Source organism: Oryctolagus cuniculus, chromosome 10, assembly GCF_964237555.1.
Source record: "Oryctolagus cuniculus chromosome 10, mOryCun1.1, whole genome shotgun sequence".
Taxonomy (NCBI): domain Eukaryota; kingdom Metazoa; phylum Chordata; class Mammalia; order Lagomorpha; family Leporidae; genus Oryctolagus; species Oryctolagus cuniculus.
This window is the reverse complement of record NC_091441.1, coordinates 60512611-60537377: the sequence shown is the minus strand read 5'-3', so window position 1 is coordinate 60537377 and position 24767 is coordinate 60512611. Positions and strand designations below refer to the sequence as shown.

General features: G+C 46.3%; 2 protein-coding genes across 29 annotated transcripts in view; one reads left to right on the top strand and one right to left on the bottom strand.

Annotated features, from left to right (window-relative positions):
• DLGAP1 (DLG associated protein 1) overlaps nucleotides 1–24767 on the top strand; it is a 1071624-nt gene that overhangs the window by 926835 nt on the left and 120022 nt on the right. The window lies entirely within an intron of this gene.
• LOC108177130 (uncharacterized) overlaps nucleotides 1–24767 on the bottom strand; it is a 69609-nt gene that overhangs the window by 3096 nt on the left and 41746 nt on the right. The window lies entirely within an intron of this gene.

The window sequence follows — 24767 nt, the reverse complement described above, 5'->3', positions numbered from 1 at the left end:
CAAAATCGAGCAGGACCGTGAGAATGATGCTGCCAGTGGCAGCAGGAGCCGGGTTTCAGTTAATTATCTGTAGAATTACAGATAACAGTTGGTCCACCTTGGGCTGTTTCGATGTATTATCAAGGAATGGCTTTGAAGTCATACCTTTACATCGCCTGCTTGGCTTAAACACAGGATTCCATATGCAACAAGAGGCTGTAGAAACAACATAAAGATTGTTGTAGAAGCCAGAAAGCCAGGAGAACAATAGTTAATTTCAAAGGTTGTCCCACTAGGTTACTACTGGGTGGTGTGGCCCATCTGAACCCCTGAATAGAGTTCTGTTCTCTGGACAAAGATGAGAGTCTGAGGGGGGACATGAAGGCAGGAGGCAGAATGACTGCCCAGGGCTCGTTCAGCAGCCTCTGGCTGGCTCCCTCATCACCAGGCTTCTGCTGTGACCGTGGGGAACCAAAGGTCAAGGCCAACTCCAGCTGCTATGTGAGTGTCTTTTTGGCAGCTTAATGGCTGAAAGCTGTACCAGCTTGAAGGCACAGGAGCATGTTGTGTTGTAAACATGTAAGAATATGTGTGTGCAGGGGTGGGCTGGGGGTGCTGGGCGTATGGTGTTCAGTGCATGGATTCTCATTGCATCTAGCGTGGGAGACTCCTACAGCATGCTCAGTGCAATGTGTGTTGAACACGATCTCTTGATAAGAAATCGGACCTCAGATGCTGATCCTGTGACTGCTTAGCCAATTCCTGGATTTGCCATTTTCCATCAGTGGAATGAATTCAAGGCAGTTTCATACAGCTGATCGTGTCAGTGGATGCACAGATCTGTGGAGGGATTGATTGCCACAAATAAGACATCTTCCCATTTCCTTAAAAATGACTGTTCCGGATTATTCTAGAACTCTGAAAATAGCATTAATACTTTAGGTAGGTTCTCCTTTTCTTTTTAACTGTCATAGTTCTAAGAGAAAAACCAACCGAGGTCCCGTATGCTGTTTCCTACCAAGTGTTTTTGCCACCCAGTTTTGTGCCTACTGTTTTCCTGAAGCACAGGTGCCTCCTTAAGCATTTTGCAACTTCGTGCCGGCTTTTAAACAGCAGAAAGCCGGAGGCCCGCGCAGCAGCCTAACAGGTAAAGTCGCTGGCTGTGGCGCCAACATCCCATGAGTTCCTGTTTGAGTCCTGCTGCTCCACTTCGACATAGCTCCCTGCTAATGCCCCTGGGCAAACAGCAGAAGATGGCCCAAGTCCTTGGGCCCCTGCATCCACTTGGGAGACCCAGAAGAAGCTCTGGCTCCTGGCTTTGATCAGTGCAGCTCCAGCCGTTGCGGCCATCTGGGGAGTAAACCAGCAGATGGAAGACCTCTCTCTTTCTCTCTCTCTCTCTCTCTCTCTCTCTCTCTCTCTTTCTCTCTTTCTCTCTTTCTCTCTTTCTCTTTCTCTCTCTTTTCTCTCTCTCTCCCCCCCTCTACTTCCATAACTCTGCCTTTCAAATAACTAAATAAATCTTTTTTAAAAAACCTTAGCAGAAAGAATTTTACATCCCAGTAACAGTGAAGTGAGAAGTAAATTGTCTTCTGTAATACTTAAAATTATACTTCAACGGAAACACATGTCAGTGATTTAGTTATTTCACAATAAAGAAAACTATTTGAACAGGAAAAGATAAAGAAATATTGCAAAATTTTATCAATAACGCATGAATTCTTGTCTCTAATTTTATTTATTTGTTTATTTATTTGGAAGAGAGTGCCAGAGAAAGAGAGAGCGAGAGATCTTCCATCTGCTCAGTCACTCCTCAAATAGCAGCAATGGCTAGGGCTGGGCCAGACTGAAGCCAGGAGCCAAGAATTCCATCCGGGTCTCTCACATGGGAGACAGGAGACGAAGCACTTGAACCATCTTCTCCTGCTTTCCCAGGCACATTAGCAGGGAGCTGGATTGGAAATAGAGCATCCAGGGCTCAAACTGGTGCTCTTACTTACAGTGCCGGGGTCCCAAACCTCAGCTCAACATGCTGCACCACAATGCATGCCATTAGCTCCAACTGTAGATTGAGATCTCAAACTGAGGAAACAGTGTAAGACAGGTGCATCCAGACTATGGCAAGAGGAGAAAAATCACCTGTGTGAAAAATTCCAGAATAGAATCTTCTAAATCTCCCTTAAAAAAGGGATTTTCTCTCTTGAAATTGGAGCATGGGGAGTAGGATGAGAGGTGACACGTATTTTTACAAACAGGACAAGAGCAGGCCGGTGCCGCGGCTCACTAGGCTAATCCTCCGCCTTGCGGCGCCAGCACACCGGGTTCTAGTCCCGGTCGGGGCACCAGATTCTGTTCCGGTTGCCCCTCTTCCAGGCAAGCTCTCTGCTGTGGCCAGGGAGTGCAGTGGAGGATGGCCCAAGTGCCTGGGCCCTGCACCCTATGGGAGACCAGGATAAGTACCTGGCTCCTGCCATCGGATCAGCGCGGTGTGCCGGCCGTGGCGGCCATTGGAGGGTGAACCAACGGCAAAGGAAGACCTTTCTCTCTGTCTCTCTCTCTCTTACTGTCCACTCTGCCTGTAAAAAAATAAAATAAAATAAACAAACAGGACAAGAGCAGCATCCTTGCCATAAAAGAAATGAGAGGGGGCCGCCTGCAAAGCCAGCAACCCATATGGGCACCCGTTCAAGTCCCTGCGGTTCCACTTCTGCTCCAGCTTCCTGCTAATCCTCCAGGAAAAGCAGCAGAAGATGACCCAAGTACTTGGGCCCCTGCCATCCACGTGGGAGACTTAGACGGAGTTCCAAGCTCCTGGCTTCAGCCTGACCCAGCCCAAACCATTGTAGACATTTGGGGAACAAACCAGCAGATGGAAGATCTCTGTCTCTGTAACTTTGCCTTTCAAATAAATAAATAAATCTTTTTTAAAAAAGGAAGAAGAAGAAGAAATGAGAATGTAGGCCATATATGAGAGTGCTTTCAAAAGTTCAAGGAAAAGGGGCCAGTGCCGTGGCTCATTTGGCTAATCCTCCACCTGCAGCACTGGCACCTCTGGTTCTAGTCCCGGTTGGGGCGCCAGATTCTGTCCCAGTTGCTCCTCTTCCAGGCCAGCTCTCTGCTGTGGCCCGGAGTGCAGTGGAGGATGGCCCAAGTGCTTGGGCCCTGCACCCACATGGGAGCCCAGGAGGAAGCACCTGGCTCCTGGCTTCGGATCGGCGCAGCACGCCGGCCATAGTGGCCATTTGGGAGGTGAACCAATGGAAAAAGGAAGACCTTTCTCTCTGTCTCTCTCTCTCTCTCACTGTCTAACTCTGCCTGTCAAAAAATAAATAAATAAAAGTTCAAGGACAATGGAACTAAAAGATGTTTATTTAGGTGCAAAACAAATTGAAATCCATGCATACAAATGGACTTTGAAAAGTTCATGGAAAATGAGGACTACCGAAAAACTGCACATGGATTTCAAAAAAAAAAATTGGGCACCAAAATAAACATCTTCAAATTTTGTTTTTCCATCAATTTTTTTTAAGTCCTCTCCTATTTCCACAAGTAACATCAGAACACGGGCTTGTCAAGGAGAAATGAGAACACAGGAGGAGCTGAGTCATGGCTGCATCAGCTCTGCGCTGATACCCTCGGGGCAGATATTTCTCTCCAGGGTGGGTAGGCCCAGCCCCGCCAGACAGGCTGTGCCCAGCAGAGGCATTGCGTGCAGCCCCGTGGGGTGGGTGCCGGCTCCTGTAGTGGAAGGCTGACTGAGACCTTTGCCAGGGTATGTTCCAGGATGAGCTCTGCCACAGAGGCAACCTGTCTCTGCCTCCTCGGTGAGGATCCAAAGCCCCGTGTGACTTAACGTTGTTTTGAAAGCCCCATGAGGAAATGAAATTTGACTTCCTTGGAAAAGCTCCATATCTTTAAAAACAGGCACAGATAGACTGGATGACTACTGGAGCTCCCGCCGGCTTGCGATGACCCCTTGCTGGGCGTGCTGGGCCCTCTCCGTTTCCCAATCCAGGAGAAGCCTGGTAGAGGTAGTGGTGAAACTGCAGGCCTCTCCATGAATGGACAATTTTGATGTTGAAGCAAAAGCTCCCCTGAGCAAGTGGATTTTCTCATTTCCTTTTCCCTTCATGTCACTTTGTTATATGTAGATTTAATGAACAATTTATTTTCATTTGAAAGGAATAAAGGCAGAGAGACACAGAGAGAGAGATCTGCCATTCACTGGTTCATTCCCCAAATGCCTGCAACAACCAGAGCTGGGCCAGGCCAAAGCCAGGAACCAGGAACTCAGTCCAGGACTCCCACAAGCGTGGCAGGGATCCAAGTCCTTGAGCCATCATCTGCTCATCCCAGGGTGTAGGAAGAAAGTAGGAACTGAGAGCAGAGCTGGGACCAATACCCAGGCACTCTGACATGGATGTGGGCATCCCAAGCTGCGTCTTAACTGCTAAGCAAAACACCCACCCCAGATATGTTTAAAGTATCTTATTGCTCCACTGTAATGTTCACGAGCCATACACTCCATCAGAGAAGGGGACCCTGGACTGTTGTCCTATCCAAGGTGGTGCTTCCTATGGCCCGGAGGCCTCTGACCCAGCAAATGCAAATACTTCTCAAGAAGAGAAAAAAGGAGCCAGTGTTGTAGCGTAGCTGGTTAAACTGCTGCCTATGACGCTGGCATCCCATATGGACACTGGTTCGAGTCCCAGCTGCTCAACTTCCAGTCTAGCTCCCTGCTAATGTGCCTGGGAAGGCAGCAGAAGATGGCCCAAGTCCTTGGGTCCCTGCACCCACGTGGGAAACCTGAAAGAAGTTCCTGGCTCTCGGCTTCAATCTGGCCCAGCCCGGCCCTTGTGGCCATCTGGGGAATGAACCAGCCAGATGGGAGATCTGTTTCTCTCTCACTCACTCTCCCTGTAACTGTGCCTTTCAAATAAATAAAATAAATATATTTTTTAAAATACCAAAAAAGGTAATTCAAGTATTGTATCCTTTTCTCAATTTTAAAAATTTTCAAAATTCTAAATACCCTTAGCATACTGTCTGTATTTTAAATCTGTAAAAATAGGAGCTGCTTATCCATTACAGAGCTCCGATTTGACTGGTTTTACTTAGGAAATTCTATTTTCCACAATATAACATGCAATATACCCACATGGATTTCACATTTTAAAAATACTCCAAATGTGCTGCTATCATGTCCTCCGTAGATGAATTTTGTTCTTGCCATTGTGTGTTTCTATTTTTTGAGCAAAGCCATCTGCTCGGCGTGGCAGGGTAGGCTGTGTTATACACATTAACACATCAGCTGGTGACGGCCCACCTTCTAGTGGGTAATTGAGAATGAAGTTTCAATATTTTTACTACTGAAAATCAAAGCGTCTTTGCAGGCAGGGAGCTGACAGGGCTCCGGGAGGACGGCCTCCCGGGAAGGAATTCCTCCCTTTCCATGAGAGTGAAAGGCAATGGTGTTCGCAACTTAAAAATGGAATACTGTGGGAGCTGACAACACCACCCAAGAAACATGTTCCTGCAGAGAAAACCGGGCCTGCTTGTAGGCGAACCTGAACGCTGGATCGGCTGCTGCACCAATAGATGTTCTCTTCTCCAATGGGCTTAGCAGAAACTCTCCTCACACTTTGGGTGACATTTTTCTATTAAACAGTAATGTGCCTGGGAGCATTCAGTTGAGGAATTCCCAAATACAGTTGCCCCTTGGTATCCAGGAGAGACCGGTGCTAGGACCGCCCACAAATACCAAAACCCAGGAACACTCGAGTCAGTGGTGTCATATCAGCATAGACCCCAGGCACCTCCTCCATGAGCTTTAATCATCTCTAAGGGCCAGTGTCGTGATGCAGCAGGTTGAGCTGCCACTGGGGATGCCAGCGCCCTGTCCAGGTGCCGGCTGCTCTCCTTCTGACTCAGCTCCCTGCTAAGTGTCTGGAAAGGCAGTGGAAGGTGGTCCAGATACTTGACCCTGCTACTCATGTGGGAGAACAGAATGGAGTTTCTGACTCCTGGCTTCGGCCTGGCCCAGCCCTGCTTCTTGCAGCCATTTGGGGCATGAACCAGCAGAGGGAAGATCTCTGTATCTCTGCCTTTAAAATAAATAAATGAATATTTTAAAATAATCTCTAGGCCGGCGCCATAGCTCACTAGGCTAATCCTCCGCCTGTGGCACCGGCACGCCGAGTTCTAGTCCCAGCTGGGGCGCCGGATTCTGTCCCAGTTGCTCCTCTTCCAGTCCAGCTCTCTACCGTGGCCCGGGAGTGCAGTGGAGGATGGCCCAGGTCCTTGGGCCCTGCACCCGCATGGGAGACCAGGAGGAAGCACCTGGCTCCTGGCTTCGGATGGGCACAGCGCGCTGGCCGTAGCGGCCATTTGAGGGGTGAACCAACGGAAAAAGGAAGACCTTTCTCTCTGTCTCTCTCTCTCTCCCTGTCTAACTCTGCCTGTCAAAAAATATAATAATCTCTAGCTTATTTATAGTACCTAATGCAATGTAAATGCTCTGTAAATAGTTGTTATGCTGTGTTGTTTAGTGAATAAGAACCAAAAAAAAAAAAAAAAACCTGCGCATGCTCAGTACAGATTCAGGGTGTTTTTTCCCAAATATTTTCAATGGCTTTTATATTTATTTATTTGAAAGGCAGAGTTACAGAGAGAGAGAGAGAGAGGTATCTTCCATCCACTGGTTCATTCCTCAAATTGCTGCAATGGCCAGGGTGGGGCCAGGTGGTAGCCAGGATCCTGAAACTATACTGGGGTCTCCCATGTGGGTGGCAGGGGTCCAAGCACTTGGGCCATCGTTCACTGCTTTCCCAGGCACATTAGCAGGGAGCTAGATCAGAAGTAAAGCACCTGGGACTTGAACCAGCGCTCCAGATAAGATGCCAGCATCGCAGGCAATGGCTTAATCTACTGCAGCAGAATGCCAGACACTTCCAATATTTTTAATCTGTGATTGGCTGAATCCTTGGACACAGAACCTGTGGGTACAGAGGGCTGACCATAGCTTCTTAAGGCAAGGATCCTCCTGAAATGGCAAAGATGGATCCATGTGACCCAGAAACTGGAAAAAGATCGGTCAAAGGAACAATTCCAAGAGTCACCTAATTTGTAGTCTCTTGGGATTGCCTTCACCTCTGAGACAGTTAACCTTGGGTGACCACAGGTAGCATTTCAGAGCTCTCTTCTCTATTTCTGCATCTGTAGTAGAGAGCCAACCACTAACTGGAGAGGCTTGGTGAGTACCCAGTGTTGGCTCCCATGTCCTCACCCACAGAATGGAGATCTCTGTTTCTCAGGGCAGCTGTACAAACTAAACAAGATGATTTCCATGGATACTTAACACCGTGTATGGAATACAGTAGGTGCCCAGTAAGCTCTTTTTCTCCTCTTCCACCTTTCTTCTTTCTGTGTTGAACTCTCTGCAGCCCTTCTTCTATCCAGTGTCCAAGGTTCTAGCAAACAAGTGATCAGTTCCAGCAGAACTGTGTGGTAGCACGCTGCTGAAAGATTTTCATTTGAGGTCAAGTCATACACAAACAGAGCCGGTATAAACCCTGGCTTCTCCAGTCTGACAGTACTTGGAGGGAAACAGCTCCTCACTGATCATCTAGCCCAGAGTCATGGCAGCTCATGGGAGCCCTCGCCCAAAGAAAGACACTGCCAGGAGCCAGTCACAACCCCGACCTGGGGTGTTCAAATCAGACAGGAGTGTTCCCTACCTGCTTTTCCAATCCCTGTACAGAGGGAGAAGAGGAAAGGTTTTCAGTCTGGTATAATAAAATAATAGTGATTGCATTAAGATCAATAATGCGTTATTATACAGTAGTTTATACTTTGGGTGTTACTGAGCATGCTATTGTCACCACTCACCAAGAATATGGAAAAACCAAGAGCTCATTATTCTATGCGCATAGGATGCCATAGTCACTCAGCATGCTCTCCTAGAAGTGGGGAGACATAGCCAGTCATTCGTAATGCTGACATAACCCATAATGGGTGATGTGTAAGTGAATGTCTGCCTCAAAGTCCAAAATAAATAAAAACAAACAATTATGAAAGTGTTTGAATCAGGCAAACTGAAATGAATAGGTCCTGAGAGCAGCCTTCAGAAACCTCTGAACTTCTGCAGCCAAAACTAATAAAAATCTGTGCTGAAAAAGCAGACTTGAACACCTAGCAGCAAATGGGCACAGACCTGAAGACCGTCTGCATCCAAAGCACCATGACCATTCCTTTACCCTCCACCTGGGGACAGGAAATTCATAAGTCAAAGACAAGCTATAAAGAAAAGTCTGCCATTTTTAGTCACAGATTGATTTTCTCCCATTTCTTCATAAGATTCAACGACTGTGTATTTGTTTTATGTTTTGTTTTTATCTGAAACGGAGAGACAGAGAGACAGAGATCTTCTGTATGCTGTTTTCATTCCCCAGATGCCCACAGCAGCCAGGGCTGGGCCAGGCAAAGGTAGGATCCCAGAACTCAAACCAGGTCTCCCATATGGGTGGATGGAACCCAAGCACTTGAGCCATCACCTGCTGCCTCCCAGGGTGCACATTAGCAAGACACTGGAATCAGAAGCAGAGCTGGGACTCAACCCCAGGCCCCCCAGTTGGGGATGCAGGCAGCCTAAGCAAGTCTTGACCAAACATCCACCCTGTGTGTTTGTTTTTATTTTAGCAGACTACTGGAAGTTCTCAATGTAAAGAGAGCTCTTACTTTGAAAGAACACCCAATCCTATTAAGTTGCACAAGGACAGTGGTCTGACTAGGAGTCTTTAATGCCAATTCAGCAGGAGTATCAAAGCTGCTTCTAGTATTTCAATCCCAGATTTAGAAAAAGGCCTTTACATTTTCCATCTAAAATTATGGTCTGACCATCCTGTTAACTTTGGAATATGCCGTAATGTAGACAACTGATGAAATCACTTAGTGCTGTGGTTTGGAGTATAATCCTGGAAATCGCACCCTCTTAAACGCACCATCACACCCATTAAAATGGACTGTGGGATCGAGTTTGTGTTGATTCTGGTGTGCGTTTGGCATTCCACTAAGATGCTTGCATGTCTAAATATTGCCACAGCTGTGTATACAACAGTTCTGTAGAAGCTCTTGATGCTTTCAGTTGAAAGGACATACATTATTATTGTTGTTTCGTTTCACCAAGGAAAAAGCGAAAGTATTTTTATAGTCATGTCAAGGCAATGGAAAATCAGATGTCATCCTGAAAGCTTTGTGGCTGCGAAATGCTTTAGGGGTAAGGATGTTCGGGGATTTCCTAGCTTTTACTAACTTGTGTGCTTAGGTGAAGACAGAAAGCTACTAGTGCATCCAGGAAGAGACAGTAGCACTTGAACCTACTGAGAGACACAGAAGCAAGCTGACTTCCCTTGCAAGCCTTCTGCATCCCACTGTCGATGTGCTAGTTGGTCTCCTGAAGCATAAACCCCTAAGACTCTGCTTGGAACCAGCTACATTGGAAGAAAGTATAGAATTGTGGAAAGGACATTCCAAGGTTCCAGCCTCATAGCCACAGCTTCCTGGCTGTGTTATCATCCAAACTAATCATTCTTGATGTGGGCATTTGGTGTAGTCATTAAGACTCCAGTTGGGACACCTACACTTTATGTCAGAGTGCCTGGGTTTGAGTCCAGGTTATGCTTCCAATTCCAGCTTCCTGCTAATGCACACCCTGAGCTGGTGGCTCAGATGCTTGGGTCCATGCAACCCACATGAGAAATAAATATTAAGTCCCAGGCTCCTGGCTTCAATGTGGCCCAGCCATGGGCATTTGGTGAGGAAACTAGCAGCAGACAGAAGATCGATCTCTCTTCCCACTTTCAAATAAATAAAAATTTTAAAAATAAAGTGACTTTCTCTTTCTGAATAACAATTTCCTTACCTATAAAGTGGGGTTAAAGCTACTTAGCAGCCCAATGATTAAAAGATTATAGCTTTATTTTATTTCATTTTATTCTTAGCACCCCAATGATTAAAAGATTAAATAAAATGAAATAATGTTGAATTTCCTTGTAATTTATTTAGTACATAGGCTAAACTTCATATATTTTATGTTTATTTATATCATTCTTATTGCTTTTATTTATATTATATTTGTCCCAAAACTGAATTATTAAAAAATTCACATGTTGCTACTTTTTTAAATCTGGGAGGCAGAGAGACAGAGACAGAGCGCCCTTTTCCTGGTTCACTTCCCAAATGCATGCTGGGGCCAGGGCCAAAGCCAGAAGCCAGGAATTCAATCCACTTTCTACACGGGTGGCCAACTACTGGAGATATCACCTGCTGCCTCCCAGGGTCTGCACTGGACTGGACAGAAGCCGGAGTCAGGAGCAGAACCAGCATCAAATTGAAGCACTCCAATGTGGGATGCAGGAATCTTGATCAATGTCTTAACCACTAGGCCAAACACCAGCCCCCTATTTTGCAACTTTGACTCGATGTTATTTTGTAACTTTTTAGGAATAATGATCATGTGTCTGAGTAATTATGAATTTATATTTTAGTAGCTTAAATATAATTTTATGACATGTAATCTAATGGAAATGTAACTAAGACTGATGCAATCAAAATCACTTTAGAAAAACGATCAGACTATCTCTATCCTGCTTATTATTGTGTCTTAAGTTTACAGGTTTTTATTTATTTATTTATTTATTTATTTTTTGACAGGCAGAGTTAGACAGTAAGAGAGAGAGAGACGAGAAAGGTCTTCCTTCCGTTGGTTCACTCCCTTAGTGACCGCTACGGCTGGCACTGCGCCGATCCGAAGCCATGAGCCAAGTGCCCCCTCACGGTCTCCCATGCAGGTGCAGGGCCCAAGCACTTGCGCCATCCTCCACTGCCTTCCCGGGCCACAGCAGAGAGCTGGACTGGAAGAGGAGCAACCGGGACAGAATCTGGTGCCCCGACCGGGACTAGAACCCAGGGTGCCAGCGCCACAGGCAGAGGATTAGCCTAGTGAGCTGCGGCGCCAGTTTTGTTTCCTTTTTAAAAGAAAGTATTGCTTGGCCGGCGCCGCGGCTCACTAGGCGAATCCTCCGCCTAGCGGCGCCGGCACACCGGGTTCTAGTCCCGGTCGGGGCGCCGGATTCTGTCCCGGTTGCCCCTCTTCCAGGCCAGCCCTCTGCTGTGGCCCGGGAGTGCAGTGGAGGATGGCCCAGGTGCTTGGGCCCTGCACCCCATGGGAGACCAGGAAAAGCACCTGGCTCCTGGCTCCTGCCATCGGATCAGCGCGGTGCGCCGGCCGCATCGCGCTGGCCGCGGCGGCCATTGGAGGGTGAACCAACGGCAAAGGAAGACCTTTCTCTCTGTCTCTCTCTCTCTCACTGTCCACTCTGCCTGTCAAAAAAAAAAATAAAAAATAAATAAATAAATAAAAAATAAAAAAAAGAAAGTATTGCTTTAGAGTAGAATTAGTCTAATAAATATTAATCAAATTAAAAATATAACATTGGAAAAACATAACATTAAAAATATAACATTGGAAACTTACCACCATGGAATGACTTGAACCATATCAGCCTTTTTCACTATAAAGGCAAACATAGATTACATTTGTAAGGATCAGTGAGGTAGAGGAATCAGGTTGCCCAAGGGCTGTGGCAAGAGGTATAGAAAGACTTTCCAAACCTGATGTATTCTATGTTGTTTCATTTTTATTCATCTCTTTACTTATGAACACTTTAATGAACACTTAATGATGAAGTTATTAAATGTCAATACTGTCTCATGCCTTGTTCTAGGCCGTGGGGTTGGAAAAATGAACCAGACAGTTCTGCTGTCTAGAGGAGGAGACATATGTGTAAACAGGATCACTTTAATTTAACATAATAAATATAGCAGTGGGAGTGTATAAAAAGAATCTGGTGGACATAGATGTCAGAATACTACTTGGGTGAATCAGAAGGAAGCCCCAGAGAGTATATCAGGGTCATAAAAGGCAGGCAGAAGGCAAAGAGAAAGGGGAGCTGTGTGCCCCGGAAATGACTCATCCTCTTAAGTGAGATGTGGCTGCAGCTGCAGTGAGATGTGATCCCTGGCCATGCAGGTGAGAAACATAATTCCAAGATTCCTTTAGGCAATTTCATTTCACAGGCACTTCAAAAACTTCATAGAAAAATAAAATTTAAGACTAAGTTTATTTTGGTGTTAAAAAATAAGTCTGAAATCCATGCATACAGAGTCTTAAAAAAGTTTATGGAAAATGTGGGAATTTTTTTTAAGATTTATTTATTTATTTGAAAGGCAGAGGGACCGGTGCCGTGGCATAGCGGGTAAAGCCACCACCTGCAGTGCCAGCATCCCATATGGGCACAGGCTTGAGTCCTGGCTGCTCCACTTCCAATCCAGCTCTCTACTATGGCCTGGGAAAGCAGTAGAAGATGGCCCAAGTGCTTGGGCCCCTGCACCCATGTGGGAGACCCAGAAGAAGCTCCTGGCTCCTGGCTTTGGATCCACGAAGTTCCGGCTTGTGGCCATCTGGAGAGTGAACCAGCGGATAGAAGACCTCTCTCTCTCTCTCTCTCTCTCTCTCTCTCTCTCTCTCTGCCTCTGCCTCTCTATAACTCTGTCTTTTAAACAAATAAATAAATATTTAGGAAAAAAAAGAAAAGAAAAAGAAAGGCAGAGTTTCAGAGAAAAAAGGAGAGACAGAAAGATCCTCCATTCACTGGTTCATTCCCCAGATGGTCACAATGGCTAGGGCTGGTTCAGGCCAAAGCTGGGAACCCAGAACACCATCAGGGTATCCCACATGGGTGAGCTGTCTTCCTCAGCCTTCCCAGGTACATTAGCAGGGAGCTGGATGAGAAGTGAAGCAGCCAGGACTTGAACTGGCGCTCATATGGAATGCCAGCAATTCTGGCCCCAGAAAATGTGTTTTATGAAAAACTGCATGTACACTTTTTTGTACCAAAATAAACTTATGTGTAAATTCCATTGTTCCACAAATTTTGTAAAGAATCCTCACATTTAGTTTTAGTATGCTTTTTATTTTTTGCATAAGAATAACTATTCAAAAATCAACATACAAGGAAAAAAAATGCATTGGTTCGATCCTAGTTCCCAGTCTCCTCCACAGGTAACCCATCATACTAGTCCTCTTTTTTTCTGTGCAGGTATATACTTTTTGCATATTAAACATTATAAATATGTGTTTTTCTCTTTTATTACACAAAACATAGTGTACTATATGTATTGTGTATCTTGATTTTTCATGTAACATTCCCTATTTCCATTGAAAACTTTTTGGTTCTGTTTTGCAGATATGTCAAAGAGCTCATGAAAAAATCAGTATTATGGAAGGACTTACAGATTTTAATAGTTTTTGCACCAAAATACACTCATCTTTTAAAAATTTAGTTATTTATTTTCATTGTATTTGAATTGCAGAGAGACAGAGACAAAGAGATCTTCCATTCATTGGTTCACTTCTCAAATGCCTGCAACAGTCAGGGCTGAGCCAGGCCAAGCCAGGAGCCAGGAACTCCATCCATGTCTCCTACCTGGTTGGCAAGGGCCCAAGCACTTCAGCAGTCACCTGCCACCTCCCAGGGTGTGCACCTGCAGGAAGCTGGATCTGTAGAATAGCTAAGACTCCAACCAGGCACTTCAGTGTATAGAATGCAGGTATCCCAGCAGTGGATCAACAGTTGCACCAAACGCCCACTCCTAACCTCATTTTTAAATTCCATTTTTTGACACTTTCTTAAAAAAATTTAATAATATATTTGAGAGGTAGTGAGAAAGAGAGAGAGAAAAAGAGAGAGAGAGAGGTCTTATTCACTGATTTACTCCCCAAATGCCTGATATGGTTAGAGCCACAGATGGGAGCTGGCAACTCCATCTAGAATTCCCACCTGGTTGGCAAGAACCCAATTACTTGAGCCATCACAGCTGCCTTCTAGAGGCTGCATTATCAGGTAGCTAGAGTCAGTAGCAGAACCCAGGAATCTAACCCAGATATTCTGTTGTGGGATGTGGGCATCCTAACCAACTTTTTTTTTTTTTTTTTTTTTTTTGACAGGCAGAGTCAGACAGTGAGAGAGAGAGAGACAGAGAGAAAGGTCTTCCTTCCATTGGTTCACCCCCCAAATGGCCACTAGGGCTGGCGCACTGCACAGATCCGAAACCAGGAGCCAGGCACCTCCTCCTGGTCTCCCATGCAGGTGCAGGGCCCAAGCACTTGGGCCATCCTCCACTGCCTTGCTGGGCCACAGCAGAGAGCTGGACTGGAAGAGGAGCAACGGGGACAGAACCCAGCGCCGCAACCGGGACTAGAACCTGGGGTGCCAGCGCCGCAGGCGGATGATTAGCCAAGTGAATCGCAGCGCTGGCCCTAACCAACATCTTAATCACTAAGCTAAACATCTGCCCCTCTACAAACTTTGAAGTACCTTGTCTACAGTACTCCACTATACGGGTATATTGTAATTTATGCTAACAATTTCTTCTTTACCACACAATTAGATTTCAGACAGCACTTGAATAAATAATATTGTAGACATAATTTTATCCTGTTGTCTTCAGGCTAAATCCCTAAAGCAGGGTCGCTGATTATATTAAGTACCTTAGGTTTTGCTAAACAAAAAAACAACCTTCAAATTTCAGTGGCTTAACATACCAGAAGTCTTCCAGTTCCTACTACATCTTCCATGAGGGTTGGCAGTAAGATTCCACTCCACAAAGTCTCTCAGAGACCCAGGCTGCCACAGGCTCCACCCCCTAGTGCCAACACCGAGTGAGTGGACCCCATAGCCCTCATTATCATTACAGCAGGTAAAAGAGAGAGAAAACCTCATGCCAGGAGTGACAAAGTATTTCTACCCTTATTTCATTGGCTAGAACGAGTCACATGGCTCTACCACACTTCAAGTTCACTGGGAAATGCAGTTATTTCTGTGTTTCCAGCACAAGAGACTGTAACACAGTAAGCACTTATTATATACACATCACAAAGGGTCCATGCTCTTTTTTTTTTTTTTTTTTTTGGACAGGCAGAGTGGACAGTGAGAGAGAGAGACAGAGAGAAAGGTCTTCCTTTTGCCATTGGTTCACCCTCCAATGGCGCTCCCGCCGGTGCACCGTGCTGATCCGATGGCAGGAGCCAGGTACTTCTCCTGGTCTCCCATGGGGTGCAGGGCCCAAGCACTTGGGCCATCCTCCACTGCACTCCCTGGCCACAGCAGAGAGCTGGCCTGGAAGAGGGGCAACCGGGACAGAATCCGGCACCCCGACCGGGACTAGAACCTGGTATGCTGGCGCCGCAAGGCGGAGGATTAGCCTAGTGAGCCGCGGTGCCGGCGTCCATGCTCTTTTAATTTACAAAATTCTGCCAAATTACTTCCCATAGGTTTTTTTTTTTTTAAAGATTTTATGTTTTATTTATTTGATAGAGTTACAGAGAGAGGTAGAGACAGAAAGAGGCCCTCCATCCGCTGGTTCACTCCCCAGATGGCCACAATGGCTGGAGCTGTGCCAATCCAAAGCCAGGAGCCAGGAGCTTCCTCCAGGTCTCCCACATGTGTTCAGGGGCTTGGGCCATCTTCTATGCTTTCCCAGGCCATAGCAGAGACCTGGATCAGAAGTAGAGCAGCGGGACTAGAACCAGCGCCTATGTGAGATGCCAGCACTTCAGGCCAGGGCGTTAACCCACTGTGCCACAGCGCCAGCCCCTCCATAGGTTTTTACAATGGACACCAACACACTGTTCACTGCTACTGCTCTCTCCGCCATTTCTCCTGCATACTCTTATGGAAATTGTGGGCTTCCAATCTGCAGAGCTCTTACTATAAATAATGTTGAACATATGTGGAAGGGTTAGTTGTAGTTCTTTTTCAATGAACTGTCAGTTCATATTCTTTTCCATTTTCTGGAAGACTTGTTAGTCTTTTTCTCACTGATTTGTTGAAGTACTTCTTACACATTATAGGGAATACCCCTTCATGTTCCTGTTCTTACATCTACAAAATGTGGCATGTCACATACTGTCTTTTGCACCTTGCATTTTTCAATTTCATAATATATCCCTCATTTTATAAAGACCTGCCTCATTCTTTTTTAAGGCTTCGCTCTATTAGGTAAATGTCACATAATTTATTCAACCAATCTTATATGAATGAGCAATTTAGGCTATTTCCAATATTTTGTTATTATAAATGATGCCACAGTGAATAACCTTGAGTCAATGCTGTTTGACATTTCGTGAGGTATTTCTTCAAATAGAGTCCTTGGAGTTGAACTGGGAGATCAAGGAGTACATGCATATGTAGTTTTACTAGATAGTGCCAAATGCACCTCCATATGGGCAGTAGCTTTTGCACACCCACCAGTAACACATAAAAGAACCTGTCTCTTGGTGCACTTTTAAAATCCTGGGCTGGGGAAGGTGTTGTGGTACAGCAGACAAAGCCACCATCTGAGATGCCCACATCTCGTATTGCAGTGCCAGTTCAAGCCCCACTACCCTGCTTCTGATCCAGCTCCCTACTAATGTACCTGAGAGGCAGAGACGATAGGCCAAGGACTTGGTCTCCTGCCACCCAGGCGGGAAACCAGGATGGAGATGCTGGCTCTTGGCTCCCACTTGACCCAGCCCTGGCTGTTGCAGGCATTTGAGAAATGAAACAACAGATGATAGTTCTCTCTCTCTCTCTCTCTCTCTCTTTGCCTCTAAAATAAATAAATAAATATTTTCAAAGAGTTTAGTCCTAGAATCTGATTGACTCAATTTGAATCCTAGTTCTCCTACTTAATGGTTGTGCCACTATGGGCAAACTAAATAACTTCACTTTGCCTCAGTTTCCTTTTAATAATTGGAATTCAGGGAGGAATTGTGGCATAGTGGGTTACGTCACTGCCTGTGGTACCAACATACGATATGGGCAACAGTTCATGTCCTAGCTGCTCCACTTCCAGACCAGCTCCCTGCTAACTTGCCTGGGAAAGTAACGAAAGGAGCCCTGCACCCACATGGGAGACCTGGATGAAGATCCTGTCTCCTGGCTGGCTTCTGCCTGGCACAGTCCCAGCCATTCTGGCCACTTGGGGAGTAGAGCAGCAGATGGAAGATTTCTCTCTCTCTCTCTCTCTCTCTCCTTCTCTCTCTCCCTCTCCCTCTCTTTCTCCCCCTCCCTCCATGCCTCCCCTTCATCGTTCCTCTCTCTCTGTAATTCTGCCTTTCAAATAAATACATTTTTAAAGAATGATTAGAATTACAAGTGCTGGCATTGTGGTGCAGCAAGTTAACCCCACCAGCATCACATACTGAAGTGCTGGTTCCAGCTCTACTGCTCCTCTTCCAATCCAGCTCCAGCTAATATGCCTGGAAAGGCAGCTGATGATGGCCCCAGTTCTTGGGCTCATGCCACCCATCTGGGAGATCAGGATGGAGTCCCAGGCTCCTGGCTTTAGTCTGGCCCAGCCTTGGCTGTTGAGGCCATTTGGGGAGTGAAACAGGTGATGTAAGTTCTCTCTCTCTCTCTCTCTCTCTGCCTTTCAAATAAATCAAAACATAATAATTGGAATAACAGTAGTAATGACAACTAAGTTGTTTAATACACAGTAAGGTCTTAGAACAATGGTGCATTGTATTCCCTTCATAAATGATGATAGTACTTATAATAGCAACAGTGATTGCAATAGAAAAAAAAAAGGCTGAGAATGATTCTGGACACTGTAGGGGTGGGTGTTGTAGTGTTGTGTTAAATTGCCATTTGGGACACTTGTATCCCATATCAAAGTACCACTTAAAGTCCCAGCTGCTCTGCTTCCAATTCAGCTACCTGCTAATGTGCTTGGAAGGCAGTGGGTGATGGTTGGAGTACTTAGGCCCCTGCCATCCACCTGGGAGACCTGGATGGAGTTCCTGGCTCCTGGCTTTGGCCTGGCCCAGATCTGGCTGTTGTGGCATTAGGGGAGTGAACCAGCAGATGGAAGATGTCTCTCTCTCTTTAGCTGTCTTTCTCTCTCTCTCTCTCTCTCTCTCTCTCGCTTTGCCTTTCAAATAAATAATGACCAACTCCTTTCTTGAAAAGGCTTACTGTAAAGCCAAGGATTGCTGAGTTTTGAGCAGTATTCATGCACATGGCCCTCTCTCAGGATAGGCCACCAGCTTAGCTGATCCCTGTGTGCTGAGCAGAGTAGTGCAAGACTAGAGGACAGTCCCTAGGATCTGTCTAACCAACTTTCCTATGTGCTGGGATTCTCCTAGGCTAGGGAGCTTGGTCAGTTTCCATCACTTGCTCAACCAAGAATTCATTTCACCTTGAGCTCAGGGCGCCAGCTCTTCTGTTTCTTGCCATAGCAGGTCCCAGCTTTCCCGGTTGCTTTGAAGTGCTTTTGAAGATTTTATCTATCATTGCGTGTTAGTAAGAATTCTGTTTGATCCTGAGAGCGAGCCATTCCACACTGGCCCACAAACCAAGGACTGCAGCACAAGGTTTGTAGTCAGAGCCCCTGGCTGTGAGAGCAGAGCAACAAGGTCCTGAGCCCAGAGCAGGCCTGAAATAGGGCTTTTATGTCAAGTCACCCCTGTTTCTTTTTCTCTATATTTTTTCATACATAGTTATTAAGCACTACTATCCTGGGAGCTGTGAGGGATACCAAAAAAAAAAAATCATCATGTAATCTATCGCAGTAGGTTGATCAATTTAAATGGCAACTTTGTGAATAGTAGGGGTCCACTTATGTCAAATGGCATATTTGTTATGTTCATCAAACTGTTGCTTTGTCATCACACGCATCACAGATTTAAGAGGCCTTTTGCCTGGGTCATGCTGAGAAATGGTGTGCCAAGCTGGCCCTACAGGAACCTCATCTATGAGCAGACTGTAATCCTACACAAAACCCTACGCTGTGAGAGTCAATGACTGTGCTGTCTCCACAGAGTAGCAAGTTTTAAAAATGTTTACTTATTTTCATCTACTTGAAAGATATTAGTAGGAGAGAAAGAGAGAGAGAGAGAGAAGAGCAACAGAAAGAGAGAGAGAGAAAGAGAGAGATCACCCATCTGCTGATTCATTCCCCAGATGCCAAAAACAGCAAGGGCTGGGCCAGACCAAAGCCAGGGAGCCACAAACTCCATCTGGGTCTCCCACATGAGTGACAGGGATCCAAGCACCTGGGCCACCTTCCACTGCCTTCCCAGGCACATTAGCAGGAAACTGAATCAGGACTTGAACTGATTGTGGGATATGAGCATCGCCAGCTGTGGCTTCACCTGCCGCATCATAATACCTGCACACACTCTGCCTTTGCCAGCCTCTGACCTCATCAGATACCAAACCCATGGCGCTGCCTTATCCAGGACTTAAGCCTCCAAAGCCGTGAGCTAAATATACCTTTTCACTTTACATAGGTAGTCCCTCGGGTATTTTGTTGTAGTAACAACGTGCTGACTTCTACAGGGAGTGCATGATTTTTAGGGGAAGAAATAAGCCTGCAGAACAGACTGTTATCTGAGACAAAGTTCTTCTGGATTCTCATGAGATATTGCATTTTCTTCTCCTTCCTCCATTATGGGAATTTAATCTTCCTTAGTCAACAAAATCTCAGTAAGATTGAAGGGAATTGTTGCTCTACAGTAGATCCAATCTTTGGGTAGACAAGAGGACTTCAAAGGACTTCAGACCTTCGCTGGTTCATGAGATGTTGGGGAGGGGGTCCAAGAAAACTGCCTTTCTTTTGCAAGAACTTCATTCCATCAGACGGTTCCCCTCTCTGCACTTGAAGGCCAGGAGCAAAGGGAGACGAGAGAGACACTGATTATAAGGCAGCTTTGAAGGTCTTGCAGTGCCCTTTAATTCAAAGTGTTTGGGATATCAAAGTGATGCTAGCTCAGCACTTTCAAACCCATTCCTCCATCAAAAGGACCAAATCCTTACCAGTCACTAGAACAGACAGAGACTTTTATGCTTCTGTTCTAGGGTTCCACTGTCTCTTCCCAGAAGGAAGCAGCTACAGAAGACTAGACGTTTAGTCCACTCTCTGTACAGATAAGGAGGTTAAGGACTGGGCATGTGGCACAGCAAGTTAGGCCTCTGCTTGGACCCTGCATACCATACTGGAGTACCTGAGATCAAATCCCACCTCGGCTCACAATCCAGCTTTCTGCTAATGCAAACCCTAGGAGGTAGCAGATGATACTCCATGCACTGGGATCCTGCCACCCATGCGGGAGACCCAGATGGATTTCCTGGATCCTGACTTCAGCCTGGCCCAGCCTAGCTGTTGTGGGCATTTGAGGAATGAATTGGGAAATAGAAGAAATCTCTCTCACTGCCTCTCCCTCTCTGTGTGTCACTTTACCTTTCAAATAAATAAATCTTTAAAAAAAAAAATGGAGGTGGGGAGGAGTGATTGGCATGGTTGCCGAGTAGGTTAAGTGGCCATTTGGGATGCCAGCATCCCATGATGTAGTGCTGGTTCAAGTCTCAGATACTTCACTTCCAATCCAGCTCCTTGCTAAAGCCTCTCTGGGAAGGCAGCAGATTATGGCTGAGGGACTGTGCCCATGTGGATCACACAGACAGAGTTTGTGGCTCCTGGCTTTGGCCTGGCCCAGCCCTGGCTGTTGCAGCCATTTGGGGAATGAACCAGTGGGTAGAAGATCTGTCATACTCTCTCTTTCTCTCTCTCTTTCCTCCCTAAATCTTAAAAGGAAGGAGGACCTTTCTCTCTCTGTCTCTCTTTCTCTCTCACTGTCTATAACTCTACCTGTCAAATAATAATGATAATTTTAAAAAAGAAACTTACATTAGTATCAAAAGCACTATACTTTAAGACATCACTTTCTGAGCCCCAAAATTGGTCACAGCTTTGGGTATTTTTACATTTGAAACCAATGGAAGTACTGAAGGTAGATATAGCATTAGTTTTTGAGTTCTTACAGACTCATCATCAAATATGGTTAGAAAAATGAGATTAAAGGAAATGGCATTTATTATTCAGCCATTGCAACCTAAGTAGTAACTGCTTTGGTACCAGAAACTCATGTGACCATTTTAGGATCTGGCTGGACTTAATGCTGTAATGAGACTCATTCACCCTTGTTTTCCTGATAATATTAAGAATATTATCGATATAAAGTAGAATGATAGTGAATATTTTACTGATGTTAAAAGCAGCAAAAGTGTAATGCTTCAAGAATTTGGTATTAAAATTTTAAGACTTGTTAAAAAAAATCTTAAGACTAACTGAAGGCCGGCGCCGCGGCTCAATAGGCTAATCCTCCACCTGCGGCACGGGCACACCGGGTTCTAGTCCCGGTCGGGGCGCCGGATTCTGTCCTGGTTGCTCCTCTTCCAGTCCAGCTCTCTGCTGTGGCCCGGGAAGGCAGTGGAGGATGGCCCAAGTGCTTGGGCCCTGCACCTGCATGGGAGACCAGGAGAAGCACCTGGCTCCTGGCTTCGGATCAGCGGTACACCGGCTGCGGCAGCCATTGGAGGGTGAACCAATGGCAAAGGAAGACCTTTCTCTCTGTCTCTCTCTCTCACTGTCCACTCTGCCTGTCAAAAAAAAAAAAAAAAAAAAAAAAAAAAAAAAAAAAAAAAGACTAACTGAATAGTCACTGTGATATTTAAAGAGTATAAAAGCATTTCATTAATATGATGACATTCCAAGCAATAAACACACCTTGATGTGACCAAAGGAAGAAAAGGAAAGTATAAAATCACAAATGAAAGAAAAAAAAAAAAAAACCTGCCTAGCAGAAAAGCAAACAAAAAACCACAATTTGAAGGTGAATATCAGTAGATTTATCAATTAAAAATATTTAGGGCCGGCGCCGCGGCTCACTAGGCTAATCCTCCGCCTAGCGGCGCCGGCACACCGGGTTCTAGTCCCGGTCGGGGCGCTGGATTCTGTCCCGGTTGCCCCTCTTCCAGGCCAGCCCTCTGCTGTGGCCAGGGAGTGCAGTGGAGGATGGCCCAGGTGCTTGGGCCCTGCACCCCATGGGAGGCCAGGAAAAGCACCTGGCTCCTGGCTCCTGCCATCGGATCAGCGCGGTGCGCCGGCCGCAGCGCGCTGGCCGCGGCGGCCATTGGAGGGTGAACCAACGGCAAAAGGAAGACCTTTCTCTCTGTCTCTCTCTCTCACTGTCCACTCTGCCTGTCAAAAAAAAAAAAAAAAAAAAAAAAAAAAAAAAAAGACAGTAACAGCAAAAAGATCCAGAGCCCCCCCCCCCCAAAAAAAAATAAAAAAAAAATAAATAAATAAAAATATTTAAAGTGGGGTGGGGCCGGCGCCGCGGCTCACTAGGCTAATCCTCCGTCTTGCGGCACCAGCACACCGGGTTCTAGTCCCGGTCGGGGCGCCGGATTCTGTCCCGGTTGCCCCTCTTCCAGGCCAGCTCTCTGCTGTGGCCAGGGAGTGCAGTGGAGGATGGCCCAAGTGCTTGGGCCCTGCACCCCATGGGAGACCAGGAGAAGTACCTGGCTCCTGCCATCGGATCAGCGTGGTGCGCCGGCCACAGCGCGCCAGCTGTGGCGGCCATTGGAGGGTGAACCAACGGCAAAGGAAGACCTTTCTCTCTGTCTCTCTCTCTCACTGTCCACTCTGCCTGTCAAAAAATAAAAAAAATAATAAAAATAAATAAAAAATAAAAAAAGTGGGGTGGACGCAGCCGTTACGACAGTGCATGCAATGCCCACATCCCATATCAGGATGCCTGGTTTGAGTCCCAGCTCCCCCATTTCCAAACCAGCACACCCTGGGAGGCAGGGGTTGATAGCTCAAGTAGTTGGGTCCCTTCCACCCAACTTACTGGATCCTCCCAGCCTTCACTGAAGACATTTAGAGAGTGAACTGTCGCTCCCCATCTTCGTGGAGGAACGACACAGGACCCTGCGCTGTTCTTTTGTCTGCTCGGCCCTCCCCGGGTTTGCTGCTGGTTCTTCCCGGGTTGGCTACCGTCCCTCCACCTCCGTGGAGGGGCGGGCCCCCTGCCACTTTCCCCACTTCGGCAGGGGAGTGGCACACCGCAGGCCGGCTCTCTCAGGGGCTGCACAGGTGTTCCTCGTAGATGTTCCTGGTGCATGTTGTCTCTCTCCTCCTTTATAGTCCTCTTCCACCAATCCCAACTCTGCTACCCACACGCTGAGTACGCTGCTCTCCTCCAATCAGGAGCAGGTCCTACAGTTTATTGGTTGAACTGGAGGCAGCTGTGTAGAAGCTGTTACTCCCTTCTCAGCGCCATATTGTGGGAGAGCAGATGCATAGAATAAGTCTTAATCCCAGTAACAGTCTAGTCCGAGTTGCTCCCCACAGTGAACCAGCAAATGGAAGTGCTCTATCTCTCTCTCTATCTTCCCCCTTTTCTTCTCCCCCCCTTCTCAAATAATAATTTCGAAAATATTTATTTAATTTTTTTGACAGTTGAGAGACAGCCAGAGACATCTCCCATCTGCTGATTCATTCTCCAAATTCATGTAATAGGTGCCGGCACCATGGCTCACTTGGTTAATCCTCCACCTGTGGCGCCAGCAACCCATATGGGCACTGGGTTCTAGTCCTAGCTGCTCCTCTTCCAGTCCAGCTCTCTGCTGTGACCCAGGAGGGCAGTGAAGGATGGCCCGAGTGCTTGGGCCCCAGCACCCATGTGGGAAACCAGAAAGAAGCATCTGGCTCCTGGCTTCGGATCAGCGCAGCAATGGCCATAGCAGCCATTTGGGGAGTGAACCAACGGAAGAAAAACCTTTCTCTGTCTCTCTCTCTCACTGTCTATAACTCTACCTGTCAAATAAATAAATAAATAAATAATTCATGAAGTAGTCAGGGTTGGGCCAGGCCAAATCCAGAAACCTGAAACTCTATCCAGGTTTCCTAGATGGGCAGCAGGGACCGACTAGTTGAGCCTTCACCTGCCGTCTTCTAGGGTAGAAGGCAGGAAGCTGGAATCAGAAGCTGATCTGGGACTTGAACCAAGGCACTTTGATAGCCAGGACTCAAACCCAAGCACTTCAATATGGGATGCATACATGCAAAACAACATCTCAATTCACCAATGCCCACCCCTAAATAAAAACAACTTTAAAATACACATGCAAATTTTTATAAGTTTTTTTTTTTTTTTTTTTTTGAAAGGCAGAGTTACAGAAAGGCAGAGGCAGAGAGAGGTCTTCCATCCACTGGTTCACTGCCCAGATGGCCGCAATGGCCAGAACTTCGCCGATCCAAAGGCAGGAGCCAGGAGCTTCTTCCAGGCCTCCCATGTGGGTGCAGGGCCCAAGGACTTGGGCCATCCTCCACTGCTTTCCCAGGCCATGGCAGAGAGCTAGATCGGAAGTGGAGCAGCCAGGTCTCAAACCAGCGCCCATATGGGATGCCAGCACTGCAGGCAGCAGCTCTACCTGCTATGCCACAGCGCTGGCCTCAAATTTTTAAAATAATAACCAAAACAATAGATCCATTTTATAAAGCTCCAGTTTTTTTCTTGTGAAAAGATCAATCAACTTAGAAAGACATGTGAACTTGTTTAAAATATGTAAAAGTATGATTGAAAAAAATTGTATTGAGCCAGGCTCTGTAGAATCTGATTCAGAGATACTTTGGAATTTCATTCTGATTTCCTGGGAGACAGAAGTCTGCAGTGAGGGTAGGAGTAGGAGGTGTGAGAAGCCACCTCTGGAGGGACAATGTGGGTAATCCAGGAAGTGCCCACAAAAGTAGTGCTAGCAGACCTGAAGGGTATATAGGCACTGACCAGGTAAGAACGGATGGTGGAGAGTACAGGCAGAGGGAACTGCACGTGT